The sequence below is a fragment of the Cyclopterus lumpus genome, chromosome 15 (genome assembly GCF_009769545.1).
Source record: "Cyclopterus lumpus isolate fCycLum1 chromosome 15, fCycLum1.pri, whole genome shotgun sequence".
Taxonomy (NCBI): Eukaryota; Metazoa; Chordata; class Actinopteri; order Perciformes; family Cyclopteridae; genus Cyclopterus; species Cyclopterus lumpus.
In genome coordinates, this window is record NC_046980.1 from 10353612 (window position 1) to 10374148 (window position 20537).

A 20537-nucleotide genomic window follows, 5' to 3' on the forward strand; every position below is an offset into this window, starting at 1 on the left:
TATCCACTGTTCTCATCAGCTGGTCATATCCATCCAATAACACAGCAACAAACCTACATGTTAGCCAATCATCTTGCTGCTGCCTTAAGTATGTTCGTGCTGCTGTTACATCATTGCCCAGTCTTTGCAGATTCATCAGATTTAACATGTCATCAGCCTCATCAGCCTACAAGGCTCACCAGAATCATCATCCACCACGACCAGTGTCTGGACTCCCCGGGGTGATTTATCTTGCTGCTGGTCAGGGCAGATGCCCCCTGATTACAAATATCTCTTTGGCGTTTTAGTGCCAAGACCTTCTGTTAAGACGCTGTTATCACACAGTCTTACATAGTCTGTTATAATAAACAATTAAATTTTCTTCATTCACTTGTTTCTCCTGAAATATGATTAATAACAAGAGTCTCTGGTTCGCCACCTTGACCCCCCATTTTAGTGCCATGTGAGCCTGATGGCTGTGCCTGTGCTTGACCGAACACACCATCTGAACCTCATCAGCGCCCCTTACGCTCTAGCCCCTTCGGATATATGCCTTTTATGCTGCGGTACATTCACCACTTCCGGCATTGCTGCCTCTTCATTCATCTCATCTCTTTTCTCACAAACTCTAAACCTGTCACAAGTACTGGGCCTGTTACCTTCAGTAGCAGGGCACCAGAAGTCAAACCCTATTTCCAGAATAGGGAAATGGAAGAAAACGGAGCGAGCGAATGAGACAGTTAAAGACAGAGCCGCAAAAAGAGAGACATTTAAATGATCAACATATGAGTCCTAATTTGCATTTGCAAAAATATATGAGTACTTGCATCTGGCAGCTATGAAAAGACTTGTTTTCCAGCAGAAAATTAGAAAACCTGCATTAATTATCAGCAGTGCAAAGATTTTACAAGACACATACCCTCATCTAAATCATAACCAGGTGTGAAAAGCTATTTTTGTCAGTAATTGCATCAATCTCAGATTGAGTGTGGCACCTTCCAGCACAGATATATGTGCTCAACTTAAGATCAATCAAGCAGAAGATCAATCAATTGATTTATGACGTGCCTGGGTAACTTTTTCACGAACCGGGCCACACGGCCACGACAACAAAGGGGGAAACACACAAGCAAGTAGTCAACAGAAAGGGTTTTATTTACCTTAGAGCATAACATAATTTAGGTAGAATAAACAGTGGCGTGTGGAGTCAGTAATTTCAGTGGTGGAGGTGAGTGTATGCGTGGGAAGTGTGTGTGGTATAGTGTCAGGTCAAAATATACTCTTCTACAACCAGACAAACGGGTGTCTCAGGACAGAGAGGGAGAGAAATAGATCCTGAGAACAGAGGGCCTTTTAACAGCAGCACTGGCACACAAGGCCCAGGTGTTGCCAATGCTGCTGATTACCACAGGTGTTTCCACTCTCCTGATGACCCTCTGCCACACCCACCTGCAGGGACACGAGCCAGTGGCAGAGAGGTTCGCCACATCAGTCACTTACATAATTGTGGTTTATGAAGAAAGCTCATTTTTAAAACAGTCTAACTGTTTAATTTATTTATAGCAAAACACAAAAATTCCTTGTGAGTTCCGCTGAGGCAGCATTTCCTTCTCTATCAACTGCTTTGTCTTCTAAATGCCTCCCTCTGCCAATCAGGATACAGATATTGATCAAGATGTGCTGTTTGTTTCTCCACTTTCACAACAAAAGAAAAGCAAATTGTTGACAATATTGAAGGCGGTGTTCAATCGGGGGCTTGTCAAGTCAAAGTGTCTCAGAGACCCCTAAACAGAAAAATGTGATAGGCTATATTCACCCTTGCATCCGCACTACTCCGGCATTTCAGAATCACTAAACTGTGGATGTTTAAAATGCTGCTGATGCCGTTTTAGTTTGAAAAAGCCAGGGTTGAGTTTTTGTCTCGACATGCAGAAACAGAGACCTTCGTAGACGTAGACGCCCATGTTCGCTTTTGATTGGGTCTTAGCGGTAATGGCGTTTTCTTCCCTGATTCGCCATACCGCCAGAAGAAAGATAATATCAGCCTTAATTACCGGGGGACTGCCAGTAGTTAATTCAACATAATAACAAATTCCAGGCGTTGTTGACCTTATTGTTTATACTAACAGCTGTTGTGCAGTTGAATCATGCATTTTATAATTCTACGACTGCCTACATGCTGAGAAAGCTATCTATTATCTGCGTGTTTTGCGAGCAGCGTGTCCAGTGGCTTTATCAGCCTTAGGGAGCGGACGTTTAAAGGCACGGTTTGCGGCTTTGAGGAGGGCATTGGACAAAAAAATGGAGGAGTCCTTTTTTTTTTATCTATGCTTATTTCCATAAAACTATTGTGAAGTTCACAAAGACACTTCTAACGGAAAAAAAGCATAAATGCTGCTCCAGAATATAATTTGTGTGACACTGAATAAAATAACTCCCTTCAATGGAAAATGTTTGCTAGTACTATGAATCCCACTACTTCAACTTCACACAACACATCAACTGCTTCAACTTCACACAACACATCAACTGCTTCAACTTCACACAACACATCAACTTCCCCACTCACAGCCGAGGTCACATCCTGGATTTGGTCTGCTCGACTGGTCTCACAATACTTCAGCTCTCCAGCCTCAACCTCAATATCTCCGACCACCTGGCTATCACCATGGACATCGGCATCCCTATCCCCATCCCCATCCCAAGAACCAAGCGCAACATATCCTTCAGAAATCTCAAAACTATTTCCCCCACAACTCTTTCAGCCTCTCTTGCCAGTACCATGTCGGCCTCCCCTTTCCCACTGTCTGATAATCCCTCCGATCTCGTAAATTACTACAATAACACACTCTCCTCCTGTCTTGATCAGCTGGCTCCTATTAAAACCCAAACGGTCTCATTCACTCACTCAGCTCCTTGGTATACTCCTGATCTCCACCACATGAAATCCCGTAAGCGCCAGCTTGAAAGACTCTGCAGGAAAACTGGTTTAACAGTCCATCTCCAAGCCCACTCTGACTACCTTCAACAATACAATGACGCTCTCATCTCAGCCCGGACCACCTACTACTCACACCTCATACACGCTGGCTCCTCCAACCCAAAGGCTCTCTTCTCAACAATAAACAAGCTTCTCAAACCCAGGGACAACACCTCCAAATCCTTTACAGTCGACAAGTGCAACTCTTTCCTTTCATTTTTCAATACAAAAATTGATATAATTTACAGCAACCTGAAGACCTCACCCGCACTTTCCATTTCTCCACCCCCTCTCCCCATATTCACCCCTCAGCCTCTTTCTCAGTTCTCCCCTGTGTCCCCTTTGGAGCTCTCTTCATTCACAACAGGAATGAGAAGCTCCACCTGTATTCTGGATCCCATACCATCTACTCTCACCAAGGAATGTCTCCCAGCCATTGCTCCACTCATCATAGCAATAATCAACTCCTCCCTCAACTCCGGCTCAGTCCCCGACACACTTAAACTGGCTGCTGTCACCCCCATCCTCAAGAAACCTGGACTCGACCCTGAGACCATGAGCAATTTCCGGCCCATCTCAAATCTTCCCTTCCTGTCAAAAATACTGGAACGTGTCGTCGCTGCACAACTCAAAACCCACCTCATTTCCAACGATCTGTTCAAGCCATTTCAATCTGGTTTCCGCTCACAGCACAGCACCGAAACAGCCCTTCTCAAAGTCACCAATGACCTCCTCCTCTCCTCAGACTCTGGCCACCTCAACATTCTCCTTCCCCTGGATCTCACTGCAGCCTTCGACACCATCAACCACAACATCCTTCTCTCCCGCCTCGAATCGTCCCTCAACATCACCGGAACTGCTCTCTCCTGGCTCAAATCATATCTAACAAACAGACAACAATTTATCAGCATCAACAACTGCACCTCCTCCACTGCTCCTCTGTCTCAGGGCGTCCCCCAGGGTTCGGTGCTTGGTCCTCTTCTGTTCATCCTCTACCTGCTCCCTCTTGGAAACATCATACGTCATCACGGTCTCCTCTTCCACTGCTACGCTGATGATGTCCAGCTCTACATCTCCACAAAAGCCATTACCACTACTACTCACTCCACTCTGACCAACTGCCTCACTGACATTAAATCATGGATGCAAACCAACTTTCTCAAACTCAACTGTGATAAATCGGATATGATCATCATCGGCCCCAAATCTCTCACCAAAACCAGTCACAACTTCTGCCTCACCATTGACAACTCCACTCTGTCTCCCTCCCCTCACATCCGCAACCTCGGAGTCATGTTTGACAGCAACCTCTCATTTGAACATCACATCAAACAAATCACCAGAACCTCCTTCTTCCACCTAAAAAACATTGCCCGTCTCCGCCCATCACTTTCCTCATCTGCTGCTGAAACTTTAATCCACGCCTTCATCACCTCCAGAATTGACTATTGCAATAGTATTCTTTATGGCACATCTTCCAAAATCCTAAACAAACTCCAATACATCCAGAACTCTGCTGCTCGCCTGCTCACCCACTCCCGTTCCCGTGATCACATCACCCCTGTTCTCCAGAGCCTTCACTGGGTTCCCGTCCCACAACGGATCCAATACAAAATCCTTCTCCTCACTCACAAAGCCCTCCATAATCAGGCCCCCTCCTACCTCACCGACCTGCTCCACCACCACACTCCATCCCGTCAGCTCCGCTCCTCTGATGCCGATCTCCTGTCCATCCCACATAGGACCAAGCACCGGACGTGGGGTGACAGAGCCTTCTCCATATCTGCCCCCTCCCTCTGGAACTCTCTCCCCAAACTCATCCGAGACTGCACTGATCTTTCCTCATTCAAATCGCAAATCAAAACCCACCTGTTCAGAACTGCTTTTAATGTGTGATTGTTTGTTTTTTTGTTTTTGTTTTCTTATCAGGGTCCGAGCGACTCAAAGTCCCTATTTATTTGTTTTATTTGTTTTACCTGTATTTTAGCTATTCTTATTTATTTATTTTTAGCTTTTAGGATGTTTTAATTATGTGAAGTGTCTTTGAGTATTATGAAAAGCGCTATATAAATTAAATGCATTATTATTATTATTATTATTATTAAATGACCTCCACAGACTGCAACTCTCTGCAGATCTTAGCTTTCAGTTTTCTTTGTGTGCTTGACTCACAACGGCACACATGTGTGTTTCTTATCTTGGAATGTAGTCCCAGCTTTAAAAGGTAAAGTAGACTTTGGTAATCTCTAATAACAGTTACAATCTTATTCTAAAGACAACACAATCTGGGCCTCAGACGCTGGTCAATGCTGATAAGGGGGGGACCTTTAAATATTTACCAAGTGGACCCTGGACAAGCTGTTTTATGTCTTATGATGTCTAGAGATTTGCTTGAGACAGAGAATCTCAGAAAATGTCAGGGTGAATCATCTTAGGGACATCAATAAAACATAGCAAAGCAATGCTTTAAAAACCTCCATGGTCCATCCTGTCTGATTCAGTATGTCTGTGATCTTCCACCAATGCAGACATACATGCACGCAACTCAAACATTAAAATCTGAAAGATAAATACCTGAATTGAGTTCCTATGATCACACCACATCTTGCCCTGTAGTCAAACTCACACACACCTGTATAGGAAAAAAGGAATTCAAAAGTGTTAGATTCATAATGCACATTACTGTATGATAGACAATTCATAGCATCTATTGTACATTGAAACAAATGTAGAGGCAAACCACGGGTCAGTAAACTGAAGTGCAATCATCTTCTCACGTATTTGTGAATATGGGGGAAATCCCTCATCTCATTCTCAGATAATATCCTTTCAGTCTCCCACGTTCCCTGTCAGTCTCCATTATACTGTTCAGTGATGCATACGGTAGCTGCTCCACAAACAGCCACTGAGTGTTTCTTGTGCAAAAATGGAGAGTAGCCTTGTACTGGAGGAGGTTGTATACTCTAATTTGGTGTATCCTGAGTGATATTGTACAGATACCTCCATGATAACTATCAGCTTGGCCGTAAAACTGGCATCATTAGCCTTGTAGCTAAGTCTTTTGTCCCATTCAAATAATACTTGTTAATGAACACATCTGAACCCTTTTAGTGAACTGGACATGAGTGTACCACCGTGCTGTTGTGGAAGTAAACTGCGCCATGTGGGTCTACCTTCATAACTGTTGCAATGGACTGATAAAGACCTTGCTCATAAAGGCCTAACCTGCATCATCCCCCTTTTCTGAATAGACACAAAGAGTGTCTTTCTGTTTCTGCTGTTTAGTTTGTAGTGTTAATTAACTGTATGTAAGACTGTTTTGTATCTGGGTACAATAAATTCAACCTTGATGTTGACCCTGATTTTGAGTAACAGCATTAACAGAATTAAAATTAATGTAGGCCTATGCCAGTTGTCAACATGCTGCATGCTATTTGGCTTAGCTTTGCACATAAACTGGAAATAAGGAGAAGCTTACCTACATAAACAGTAAAACAATACACATTTTGACAAACTTAATAATTTCCTTCTGAACACACACTAACAAACACGGATACAAACAATTCACAATAGAACACTTAGCGGTTTCTGCCAGGGGTAGTTAGCTTATATGATAGAGCTACTTCTTATATGATAGAGCTACATCTTATATGATAGAGCTACTTCTTGATCAACAACAGGAAGAATGCAGCATCCCAGAAAACCTGTCCTCCTACAGTCACTAAGCTTGCTGGGGGATATTGTCAAACAAATTTGTTTCATTTAAGAGACTAACAACCGGCAAACAACCTTAAACATAAGCTAGGCTGCCCCCGATTCATGATGAATGCCATAACACAGAAATATTAGTAGGCTATTGCATTTTTTTAGTCAAACCTGTGCACATAAAACAGGCACGTACACCTGGCGCACAGCACGGTATCCGTGAGCGGAAAAGCATCCTGGTGAGAGAGCATTTCTGCTCCTCCTGCATAAATGCTGCCCTGTGACCAAGAAGCTGTGACCATAGTTGTTTACGTGATGTGGAGCGAGTGCTCGACCTTCCCTACGCGCTGGCCGCTGCTCGGTGCTCGACCATTAAGATGTCTTTTAAGACTTTTTTTAACTTATTAGTCCTGTCCTTTGGTCACTTTGAACACCCAGAGCCTCCGGCCTGATCTGTCATATTTCTCTCGGGATGCTAGCATGCTAACATTAGCATTCAATGGAAAAACACCAGTCATCTCAATATGAGGAGGATTGAGAACTTACATCCTGGATAAGTTGAGTCTCTCATACAAAGTCCCTCATACTTAACAATGTGCACATGAATATCACTGTCAATTATGATGAAGAAAATTAAGAAAACGTATTTGGACAAACAAACCATCAACCATCACGTTACACTCGAAAAAGAGATTTTTAATCTCAATGGGATTCACCTGGTTAAATAACAGTTTAAATTTTAAGCAATTATCAGTGACCATTTTGACATCCGTCTCTCAAACCTTCTGCAGATCATTGTCAGTAGCTTTTTGGTTCAGCAATTGTCACATTGTGTTTCTAATGAAGTGAAATGACCTGCAGAGAACTACGAATTCATGCAATTCTATCAGCTTGGAGAGACCTTAAGACGTGTTCACCTTAGAGTAATCAAAGAAATTAAACAGCCATTAGATGAAACTGCAGATCCCACTGAGGATGAAGCAATCTTCTACCCACATACTTCACAAACCCCACTGCAGGTTTTTATGGGAAGAGAAAAGGCTAATGTGCTACATATGCTTTTCCTACAAAGGTATGAGCTCAATAGTATTCTTTCTTGATTCATGAAAATAAATGTGAAACGCCAAGTTGTCATTGCAAATCCCTATGTGGAATCAGTCATCTCAATATGAGGAGGATGAAGGCATTTGCTTGCATTAGGGTGAATTATAGAGCGTGCTCTTTAAGACAGACTGACTCAAGAAATTCACCAAGGGCCACACAAAAGAATATTGTGCCGTGTTGGAATTTGCGTGTAAGAATGAGACAAACAGCAGAGGAAATTGTCAAGGGCAGAGGCTGTATCCGATTTCAAAAGGAGGCACATACAGCAACATGTGAGCAACTGTGAGATATAGCTTCAAGAAAACATGTGGGGGTGGATAAACACGTCTCAGATGCTTCAGCAGACTAAAGTAAATGCCTCAGTCACAGATTGCTTCCCAAAGCACTCATTTTGTTTCATTTCCCGTTCCATACTTTCGTAATGAATAGCATTCATCACTGTATGGATGCGTCTGCATACAAGGACAAAAGACGGGAGGGGGAAGACAAAGACGATGGAAGGATTGTCTTTCTCCTCCACACTGACATGCTGTACTAATGAAACTCAATAATTATGGTCAATAGGGCCCTGACGTGCAAATCTTCTGGTCTCCAATTACACCCTGATAGTCTTGTACACATCCTGTCACAAAATGGACAGTTGTCAAGGTTCAATCACAGATAGGCGTGTTCTCTGGAAATGAGTCATACTATACGTGGGATGCTGCCTCCATGTGGTCCAGAGGACCACAGGGGCTTAACAGGAAGTGAAGGCCTCCCATTGTTTAGCACTTCAAAGGAAACAAGAGAAAAGAAAAGAGAACAAGAGAGAGGGAGAGAAAAGGAAATTATAGGGTGAGAGACGGAACATGAAAAAGGAAAAGGCAGAGGGGGAGCAGCAAAGGAATAAAGGAGTGGAAAGGAAAATATGAGCAAAATAAGAAGTGAAGAGACGGACAGAGTTTGAATGCAAGGAGTTGTTTTCACAGTCGGCCATGTCTTCTCGAAATTACGTTCCCATACAAAGAAACTGCATAGTGAATTATGTTGCAAGGGAAGTAGATCACATTAGCTTTTGACGTTTCACAAATACATTTTTGTTTCAATTTAAGCCAAACCGTGATGTTTCTTTTACTAAATTTAGCAAATTAAAACAACTACTTAGGTTCCTATAGTCCAAATAATAATGAGGCAGATATCTTTTTTTGGCCATCGTGAACATGAACTCGTAATATATGAAGTGCACAGTGTAATAGTCTTCATCTACCACTGCAACCACCATAGACATCAAGCAATCTTGTTTTGGGGCCTCACACCTTAATATAACAATTAGTAGGTGTCACCGCATTCCAAAAACTAAAAAATGAAGGGTTTTGTAAAGTGACAAAACTCCAGCAGAGAATCAGATGAGAAGGTCGATACCACTCTCATATGTGTCCATTAAATATGAAACTGCAGCTAGGATAGTTAGTTAGCTTCGGACTGAAATCAAGGTTAAATCTGTTTTTGTATGGATAAAACTAACAAGATATAACTATATAACAAAAGTTTACGGTTGCTGGTAGGAGTATTTTCATTCTAGTCGTTATGCTAAGCTCTGCTAACTGTTGAGTTGTATTTATCAGTAGTTCCTAAAATGTCTTTAAGACAGTGTATGGTTAAGGTTATTGAAATAATGTTGTCCTAATTAAGGTTATGACATGTGAACATTCTGGGCTAGGAAATAAACACTGCATTAATCCACCAGACCAACATCCAAACACACAGTTTTTCTAGAGGGAACAGTCTCAGAGTTTCTGGCATTGTCACACTTGGGGTGGTAGGGCAAAGACTCAGGAGCAGAGGAATAGACAGGAGTCGAGGTGAGGCAAAAAAACTAAGTCTTTTACTTAAGCTTAAGTTACAAAACAAGGGAAAACCAATACTGGAAACTATAGCTCGAAGGCCATTTACACACACACACAAGGGTTACAAAGACAATCTGGTAACTCACAAGGGGAAGCAGGGGAGTATACTGTATATGTAGGTGTAGGGAATGAAACATCAGGAGACACACATGGAAAGCAGGTGAAGGAGACACTGGGGAGACACACACACACACACACAGAACTAATAGGGTATTACAGGCATAATACTAAAGCCATGTGTGCATGTGTAAATTAAACTTCAGTTTTGATGATTAAAAAAAAGCATGCTTAAGTACAGAAAGAGCATTACTTCAGAGAAATGGAGATAATGAAGAATTATGAGGTGCATGAGCGTCACCCCCCACAGCTCCACCACATTCTTAATAACGTGTCTCAGAGTGTGGCTGTTATGATAATGAGAGGCCATTATTAAATCCATGTAGCGTTAACAAAGACTTGCACATATGCATACGATCACAATTCAAGAAGGACTTTCACATATATCGAAACTGGGGTTGTTAGTTTTGTAGTGGGTATGTTTTAATTTCACTAATGCATTTTCATAAACTAAACTTTCAAGGAAAATCCATTGTTTTTTTTTAACATTAAGAACAATTATTAACATTGATTTAACCTCAGCAGATATTTAAAAGGACGGATGTATATTAATGTTGCATTCAAGAGATTTTAATGTCTTGTTGAATTATTTTCAAAAGCTAAGATTAAAAAACTCTGCCTTCTAATACATGTAATATATCAGTGAATCTTTAGATATTAGCCACACAGTGGAAGCTATTGACTAAAGTAGGACCTAATATTCATAAAAAAAGGACATGACAAATAAATTAGAATGCTTCTTTAGTATGCATATGTATCATTGTGCATCTGTCCTGAGAGACAAGAGCTTGTGAAGACATGAGAGGGAGAGATAAAGAAGCAGCACTTACCAATGAAACAGTCAATGAAGAAATGCAGCTGAAAAAAAACATCCTCAGCAATAACAAGGTGTGTTTGTTGTCAACACTGTACTTAAAGTATCTACTGTACTGCTCTGGCTCTTGAGAGCCCTGCATGAGATCAACAGATTCAACGTTATCTACACAGTAAAGCATATGAATCAACATGCTGGTAGCTGATGTGCTGCATTTCCATGTCCCGAGCGATTTTCTAATATGTAATGGCTCAGTCAACGCATTAATGAAATATTATATTTTCCTGTTACATTTGGTTGTTAAAAGCATTTCACTACCAGCAGTCTGATGTTGGACAACATTTTTGATGATTAACAACTTACTCAATCCAACCATGCATACCTCAGTAACAGCGCAGCTTGAAAGTGGATGGCTTTGGCCACCAACACAGGCAACATTGTTTTCCCCGAGTGTAATCTATCAAGCAGTGTCTCATCTCAAGCTCTTTGACCTAAAAACTCCAATGTTAGCCTGACAGGGAGGTTTGTGGAAAAAAAATACCTGTTATCTTACTATTCCCTTTCTAACTTTAAAAAAAAAAAAAAAAAAAACATTCTTACAAATACTAGTAGGGTGCATTGCTTTGCTTGACAATTAAGGATTTATTAAGTCTGGGTGATGCTAATTAAATATTGTAGACAGCAAAGGTAGTTAGCAATTCAGAAGTGAGCATCTGTCCTTCCTAAAAATACACTAACTAAACTTGTATAAGACCATAACATCTTCAATTAGAGCACCAGCTGCACACCTAGCTCGGCACTTGGATAGAACCACTTCTAACTGTGTGTGTATTTGTTTACCTATAACAACTCAATGCAAAAACAAGGGAATTCACTCCAATTATCATCCAAAAAACATTAGACCTACTGTTAGTGTTCCAGAAAGGGGAAGCCAGTGAGGGATTAGTCCCTTGACACTGCACTTGCAACTCCTACTGGTTGGTTGATGCATCTTTGTAAAGATGGATGGGTTTGGGTATAACAGGAACATCTGCACGGGTATGGCTTGTTTATGTATTTCTGTAACACAACATTATAACATGTTGACTTAATGAAGAATCATCTATGCCAGATGTTTTGTTCAACAGTGACTGGTTGTTTACTTACATTATGATAGCTGTTATCACACTGACATACAAAAAAACAACCTGTACACACATGCAGTCACCCTGCATACAGCATGCCACATGCCTTTTAAAAGGGATAATTTATCAGCACCGTCAGCACATGGTGCAAAAAGCAGCACCCCTTTATAAATTAATTCAGCATGTGACACTCGTAGTCTGACAGCCCTAGACCTTTGCTGTTAGCCATTAAGCTGAGCTATTCCTTATTATTAACACGTGTCATTGCTGATGTGCTATAATGGACAGTAAAAGCCATTGAGATGCTCTCGAGTGAAAAAACAGCCACATTCAAACTGCCGCTTTGGCACAGAATGACGGACAGACTCAGTAAATGAGAGGCAGCATTATGAGAGATAGAAAGGGAACAAGGTATTTCCATTTAATCCAGGAAATTACAGAAGATGCCATTAAACCGCACAGTCGATCAGGCAGCCAGTACAAAAGACTAATGCAATGTATTGAGTTTCATCTTATCTATTTCAGCACAGCGATGATCAATGATGGCTGTTGTCCAGAGTCTAGGAAACACATTTTGAGGGCTCTGGTTTGAGCTGAAGGTCTCACTCACACTGCACTCCGAGCGTTCTATCTAAAGACCTGTAACAGCTCTGAATTGCCTACAAACTAGTAAAGTTCACACGGGTTGCCTGATAATTCACTTACTGTAAATCTAGAGGCATGTGTGGCCAAAGCCTAGAAGGAATCAGAGTGGGAAGAGGGACTTCATTGGTATTAATTGCTTTTTACAAGGAAGTGTGGCTCTTTTACTTGAGCTCTTGCTTGTTTGCTTTCCTGCTTCCAGTACACAGATGACAAGTGCAGAAACAAAACACTGAAAGAAACGGAACTAAGTTGTAAACAAAGAGTTATTTCAAAGATTAATAAGTACTATGTGGTCCCCCTGTTGGTCCTTTGTGGAGTTTCTTAACTTTCTTAGATGCACTTTGCCTGTTCCGATTGTTGAAGAGGTCGGGAACACTAAAGGTTACTGTCTCCTTCCCTGCCCCAGCAACACCTTTTGTTTATTCTGATACTTTGTGTTGAGAAGATGGTACAGGTAGTCTTGTTGTGGCTTTGGTTTCATTTATCTTTTAGTCCCAATTAATTATTTGATGTCGTGTCAACAGCATGGCTTGGTCAGTCAACTACTATTGGATGGATTTCCATTAAATATTGAACATACATGGTCTCCGGAGGATAGAATCTACCGACTTTGATGATCTTCTGACCTTTTCTCCAGCATCACCATGAAGGTTGACATTTGTGGTGGTGTTTGGAGTGAAATATCTCTATTGGACAGATTGCCATGAATTTGTAATAACTTTGGCAATCCTTCATCTTTACATCCAACGTCATTATAAGGTGAACATTTCACTTATTGTCATACTTTGATGTCTGACCAAATTAGTTTGGGCTGTACTTTGTGTGCAATGCCAATTAGCACAGCACACCATGATGATGAGCATAGATAACGTAATACCTGCCTATCATCAGCATGCTAGAATTGCTGGTGTGGCTGGAGAAACTTAGGATTTCATATAGTTTACTTACTTTCTGGCGACATCTAAATGAACCATTTTGATGTTGTAAAAAGTAACCAACTCATGTTATGCTTACCCCCGTTATGTGATTAATTTCAAAGAAGATCACAAGATTATCCATTGAAGTTATTAACATGATAGCTGTAATAATCAGTATAAACATTGCCTTACAAGAATATGATTTAATTAAGGGAGTGTATTGAATGTCCCTGTCAGATGGAAATCAGATAAATGGTAATTTGAATTGCATGTGGGCCCATTTTAAATGCATAATAAGGAATTTTTACCATTTTAACCAGAGAACGAAGATTATCAATCATGGATAGTGATTATGTTAGTAGTAATTATCATTGACCTTTCTTTACAGGTAATTATAAACCACCACCGTGCTAAAAAAGCTTAATATACCATTAAAAAGCCAACGGCAAGAAGTCTGTATGCCAGTGTCTTGATTTTCTGATTACCATGTAGGTTCATGCCAAAACAAGACCTCGGTTTTACCTGCTATTAAATAATACAGACAAAGCCATTAGACGTTCACGTGGTGCTGTGCCCTAAACTTCAACATAAAACATGGGTTTGATATGTTTGAGCACTACATTGTGTAAAATACAAGTGCTCAATGTATATGTCTGGCGTGTCTACAAAAACACTTCCAGTAAAAGAGGAATGCTGGCCATTGATTGCTCATTGAAGCATTTCTGGCCTTTTCCAGAGGTGGCCTAGATTTTTCTCTGCGTTCTGCAAATGAAAATCGATCACAGGAAACTATAAACGTAAATAAACCACGGCGATTTCTCTTGCACTAGACTGAGTTTTACCACATGAACTTAAGGTCAAAAAGCAAAACATCGATAACCTCGGGTGACATGTCCAATTGTGCTGGATAACCTATCATACTGCCCAATATGGTAAGAAACAAAAGCTGCTAAATGGGAACATTTTTAGGAGCACAGGAGCATAGAAAATGGACTATGTGCCGGATACAAACTCATTTATATTGTACAGTTGTAAAGGTGTGGACTGGCAATAAATTCTGAGCAGGACTCCAGCCTACAGCAACCCCGAAAAAAGAGCTGACATGGGCTGACAAAGTGAATGACTGCTGATGACTAGCATGATCTATGATTTACTTGTTATTCTGGGGGTTTGCCATGCTCTATTTGGTTACGTAAAGAAAAACAACCGTTTATTTAGCCCACCTTAAAAGTGAGAACGAGAGGGTTTCAATTAAAACGTTACATCAGCACAACTTCACATTTCACAGCTAATTTACGTACAATACAAGGTGTGTATGCTTACTGCACAATCCTGCAGGCCCTATTTTTTCCACATTCCGAAAACCATTAATGAAGCCTCGAGCTGAGCGGAAGCCTCTTTGCCGTCAGCCTTACAAGCGCAAACAAGTGCAACACGGCACTTTCTTAAATGTCACTGTCTGTTAGTTTGATAAAGGCTACGCCTATGGTATATGATTTTTATTTAGGGGGAGGTGGGTAAATGTCATCCCTTAGATGAGTGGAAACATAACAGTGTGTTATCTCCCCCTTGATCTTTGCAAACGAGGTTGAGAAGTTAATTGTTCTGGTTGTCTGAAGGAAAAATATTTTTCATAGCATTGTGTGTTTAACTGCATAACTCAACAAATTGTCAGATTAATTAATAAAGACTTTGTTGTTCAGCGAAAACAAGATGCCTTATTTCTAACAATCTGTTTCTGAAGCATTCAGTGATATAATTGAGAGTTTATAAGACAGTAGGTACCGCTCTATTTGTCTGAGTGAAAAGTAAGAAGGATGAGGACAGGAAGGTTCAGTTCTAATAGGAGTACAAATCCTCATCTTAATCTAGGGGCGACGATACTAAGTGGATGATGAGTGGGAGAGAGCGTAATTGGTCGTGAAATTGTAATCGGACCTGCAAGATATTCTAACACTGCTCTGGAAAGTGATAACCTTCAGGATGGGATGGAAGGTTATCTAGACATTTGCTCCCTCAGCCTGCCCGCTGCATAAATGTCGTCAAACTTGAGGAAATACTTGTACTAATTAATTCCTTTTTTAATAACACCCTGTTGTGGGTGTTATTAAAATGGTGATTGTGCTTGCCAACTGGCTTTTGGATGCAAATGGAAGTTTTGGTGTATAAATAGGCCTCCAGCACCTGGTGTTATCAGAGTTGTCAGGAGAATTCAGAAGGGAGGTATACCGGTGAGGGAGGAGGTGGGCGATGAGACAAGAGAAAAGCACATTCTGGCAAAAGGTTTAATTTGGGCTCCTCTCTCTAGTAGATGTCCTTCTCAGAGCAGAAAGTATGAAACGACTAGGACAAGAACATAGCCAATGGAAAGTGGAAATGTGACTGTTAGACGTTTTCAGAAGAACTACAGCAATGAAGCTTCAATTGACTACTGCAATGAAAGAGATATAAATGGTCCTGTGCATTGCAGTCCACTGCCATGAGGTTGGTAATGTTCAAAATGACTCATTCAGTGATGCATAACTGCAAGAAACAACTCAATTTAAACCATAACGAAACATGACAGAGGTTTTTACTGCTTGAACATGTTAGTCCTTGCACTGCCGCTTGGGAAAACCCTCTGCAAAGAAATTGTGCATCTGCTACACATTATGTTAGTGTTTCTCTCATTATGTGACAGCACCGCAGTTTACAGTTCATTTTACTGCCCAATTCTTCTCTAATTCCATTTAATTCCATTGTATGAAATACATCTGAAGTAATTGGAAAACAATCCTGTCTTGATTTGCCTTTTTTGTCTCCAGTCATCCCACATTTTCGTTTTAAAAAAATGCGTCACTAGTAATTCAGAGTGAGTCTGTTACATTCTCAGCATGAGCTCTCAGCCCACTGCCTGGCGTAAGATCACATCAGAAATACACAAGATGCAGTTTGAGGGTTATTCAGATGGAAAGAGATCTGATGTTTAACTAAATCCATTGTTATTGTAATATGCATTTAATTCTGTGCCAAGTCTCGAGCGATATCTGTAAATCTCTATTTATACTGTAGAATCTGCTGAATTGCTGACTGGGAGCACACAATGTTAATTTTAAATGTATATATTATATATATGTCAGTTATATGCAAATAATGTGTTTTCCTCAAAAGGCATGCATATAATGTGTTGCAAAGCAACAGCGCACATTTGGATTACGGTAAGTAAGATGTTCTTTGCAAATAAGATTTGTTATGTTTATGTTTTTTTACTTCTGTGACTGTTCTGGTAATCTGCATTTCCAATCCCTGGAGCAAGAAAAGTGTTTATCCTCTCATATGGAGGAAAATTACCTTAATTCACTCAACCTAAAAGTTATTTGTGTCGATTGAATGTGCCATCACTCAATGGTACGATAATGGGCCTTCACCATATGCATTTACATATTGATGTCAATCACAAGTGACACTAGAAGAGGATTCACTCATAACACATGACACCTGCCAACAGAACAGAGCCATGATGTGTAAAATAGCATGCCACAGTAAGTGTCTTTCTCTCTGTCATAACCCACACACATTAAAAGCAACAAATTCCTCATATTGCAGTGTGAAAAAACAAGATGGAGAAGCATTGACATCCATGGCACGTGGGCAAAAGGTACGCAAAAGGTTAAGGATTTTTGCTAAGCAGAGCGAAGTGCAGAAAAATAAGACCCTTTTTTCAATTTAATTGAGGCTCTCACATTAACTTCAAAGCGACAGAGAAGTAATTCCCACTCTTAGCTCGTGTTCATTTTCCCAAGCTAAAACCTTGTCCACTTCATTAAAAGACCATCCCTCCTCATCCCCTTGAGCCTGTCATGTTCAAACAGTGTTTTCAGCTCCTTGCTAGGCTGGATTAATGAAATATTTGATATAAAATGTCAAAATAAGGGAAAAGCAGTGTGGACTAGGGACCACAGTGATTATCGCTCAAAGAGAGGAAAAACCTTTAAAAAAAGTGTCTTTCCTTAAAGACAGTGGTACTGTGGTGCTCAAAAAGTTGAAATAGATTTGTTCTAGAGGAAACCTTGCAGCTTGCCTTGAAATGCCCACCACAGGCATTATGTTACAACACCGACCATGACAGTTCATCTACCTTGTCGAGCAGACACAGTTGTGAACGCACCTGGTGCGCTCAGCATACGAGTTGAATGAGGAACCACTTGAAAGCGTAAATGTCCAACATCCCTTTGGACGCTGCTCAAAGTGGGGATTCTGGCACGCTCTAAATTGGCAGGGCTTGCCGACAGAGATAGCCCTAACATACCTTAAATCATATGATTAAGATGGAGATGAACAAAAACAACTGTGGAATAGATATATTCTAAACATTATGATTCGGATGAATTTCATGATAAATTGTCATTTCAATGCAAAGAAAATAAGTAAATATAGGCTAGGCTGTATACTGGACAAGCAAAAATATTGCTGCAATGCTGTATGATCACAAAGATTTATGGTATTGCTAATGGAGCCGAGATCGCTCAGAAACTTTGCACCTCCACAAAACCACCACAGTCGACCAACAATCTGTCAGAAATTGCAACCCACTGACCGAATGTCTCTAAGTGCAACGCAACAGTCAGACACAGCAGTGTTCTTTTTCTTATATGGATTATTACAGTTTTCCTCTCCTGAGAATAAGTATCTAATTATATGTTTCCCTTTCAGAAGCCGTCTGTACGTATTATAGACGTTTAAAGCTGAAAATTCTGTCATGGACTCACATTTTTCCGTTCCAAGACATGTACTCTGGTATTTACAAGCTGTTCAACAAGCGTCTCCAGTAACTGAGCGAGAGGTTAAATTAGGTGACGGTGCCCCTAATTGACAGGTTGCACTTTGTGACTCTCTCCAATGAACACTCCACAAGCGGGTTCACACACGGGCACAAACCTCCTTCAATGATTCAAGATTCTTTGAAAAATGAAGGAATGAAAAATCGAGATGCATTTTCCTCGGTTCTGGTAAAAAATGAAATTTACAGCTTCTTGGGTGCAGAATTTCTAGGACTATTTTCAATTGTAAAATATCTTGGTTATTTACATCCAGATTGAAACATCGAGCAAAACCTGAAATAAAACAGCAGAGTTGAATGGTTGAAGTCAGTGAATTGCAGGTAAAGAACAAGGTGAAGTAGGCAACCGTTTCCAAATATGTAGATTTTCTGTCTTCACTTAAAAGTATTATTGGATCCTTGCCATCTGTCTCTTTCTTAACAGCCATTATTAATGTGAGTGTCACCCGACCTGACGCACTCACACAGATACATGCACATTGCCAAAAACACAAAGAATGAATGAATTAAATATAAATCACACTGTATTCTAAGCAATTATCTTGAAACCCTAAAGTGTATAACTTGAAAAGTCTCCTCGAGTGGAAAATGTACAGTATCAAAGTGCTTCTCAAAATCACAGCAGGAAGCTGTGGCGTCTGCTCATTGTTGGGCGACTAATGGATTACGTGTTATAGATGAGGATCTACATTGGTTTTGATAAAGTCAAGCTCTACTTCATCTGACCTGATTATCAGTAGACATCAAAACAATGATGTCCTCTTCTTATGATGAATGGGGAATTCATTTTTCAGTCACTATGCTAGGATTAATATTCCATCCAAGGCTTTGCTTTGGGAAGGCAGAACAAAAGGACACATTATTTTTACGTTATGGCATTTCATAGAACAATGTGACAGAAAAAGAATCATGCTTCAGACAAACAAAACCTCACAAAAAAAGTGCCCTTGAATCATCCAATCAATAATCCATATCTCAAGGACCTATGGTGTAATTCGATTTAGTTTTTTCACTTGCGGCTGAAAGCAACATCAGACTAAAGGCTCCTCATCACAATAAGTTATATCAGCACTGTTAGCACCATTAGCTGTTAGCCACAGGCTCAGCAGTCGCCATGTTGAGAGCCGTGTGGAAGCACAGTGATGCTCAGAAATACGTATTGAGCAATTTCATATCGCCATCTTGAACATTTAGATCTTTTTGGTTGCTCTTTTTAGACAAAATTCAATAAATAAGTTGGGTTTTTGTGGACCTACAATCAAAGTGATAACAATTCTGTGATTCTGTTGAATGATTAATGAAGATGAAACTTATAAAAAGAAACATGCTAAGAAGTCCTTCTCTGCATGCAGCTAACAGTTGGATATTGTTTTCATGCAGAGAAATAGATCGAGACTCTCCCGCTGGACGATCTTTTGAGACTATTTCTGTCGCAGCATTTAGCAGTTTGTTCAAACAACTAAAAACTAAAAACACATTGAGTGCGAAAGCAGTAAAGTATAAGTTTTCTTTTTGCCAAAGAGGTCTGACAGCCATTACATCTAAAATCCTTCAGCAGAGTATGTACTTCAGCTCCTGTATAGTCACTCACAGTTTGAAGTTAAAAGCCACTATCAATTCTGAAATCCAAGGCTTGCTAAGTCAACAAAGAAAAAGTGCAACGATGAAAAAAGGCCGATGATGGAATAGATGGACCGGACGGACGCTTGCCCCATCCTGCACTGCATATCACTTGATTAATAGGCTGTCCATAAATTTTAGCATCAAGCCAGTAAAAAACATGATGGAAATACAGCATTTTATATGCGTTTCATGTATTAATGTAAAGAACGTTGCAGTCTCCCCATCACTCTCTTTAGAGGAGGTTCATTGGATGTTTATGTCACATGCTTCATGAACACCATGAACATTTGATAAGTCGGTTTCCGTTGTTACAATTAGCTTTTATTGATAAACCAACTTTAACCGAAGTTTTCAGAACGGGAAATATTGACGTGTCGAAGAAACTTATAGCTGTTGCAGTTTTGCTGCTGCCAATGAATGTTACAGTGGCATTTATTTTCTTTTTGTTGACAGTGTGGGTTTGTGTGTTTGAGGTTTTACATGTTGCCGTTGTACCGCCCCCTGAAATCAATTCAAAATTGATCTTCATCACACTGACTGTAAAATCACAGACCATGACTGTAAGTCATCAAATTAGCTTTTGAAGATTTTATAATTGAAAAACCAGACGAACCAGACATGAAGGGTTTTGACATTTGACAATGAATTTTAAACATCAGCTAGCCCTTTTATTCTTCAGCATGGGGAATAAACATCCATGATGTATGGATTACAACAAGACTGCAATGTACTGAAAGCCACAATAAGATTATTTTCAGCTGCTTGTAGGCTATTTGACTACCTGCTAACTAACTCAGAAAATACGTTAAACTATGTATTGTTTT

The 20537-nt window shown here is 40.3% G+C and overlaps 1 protein-coding gene across 2 annotated transcripts in view; it reads right to left on the minus strand.

Moving 5' to 3' along the window:
• LOC117744319 (protocadherin-15-like) overlaps positions 1-20537 on the minus strand; it is a 190660-nt gene that overhangs the window by 163599 nt on the left and 6524 nt on the right. For both annotated transcript variants that reach the window (XM_034552518.1, XM_034552517.1), the window contains exon 2: positions 5534-5591. The gene's annotated coding sequence lies outside the window, so the exon portion shown is untranslated. The remainder of the gene's footprint in view (positions 1-5533; positions 5592-20537) is intronic.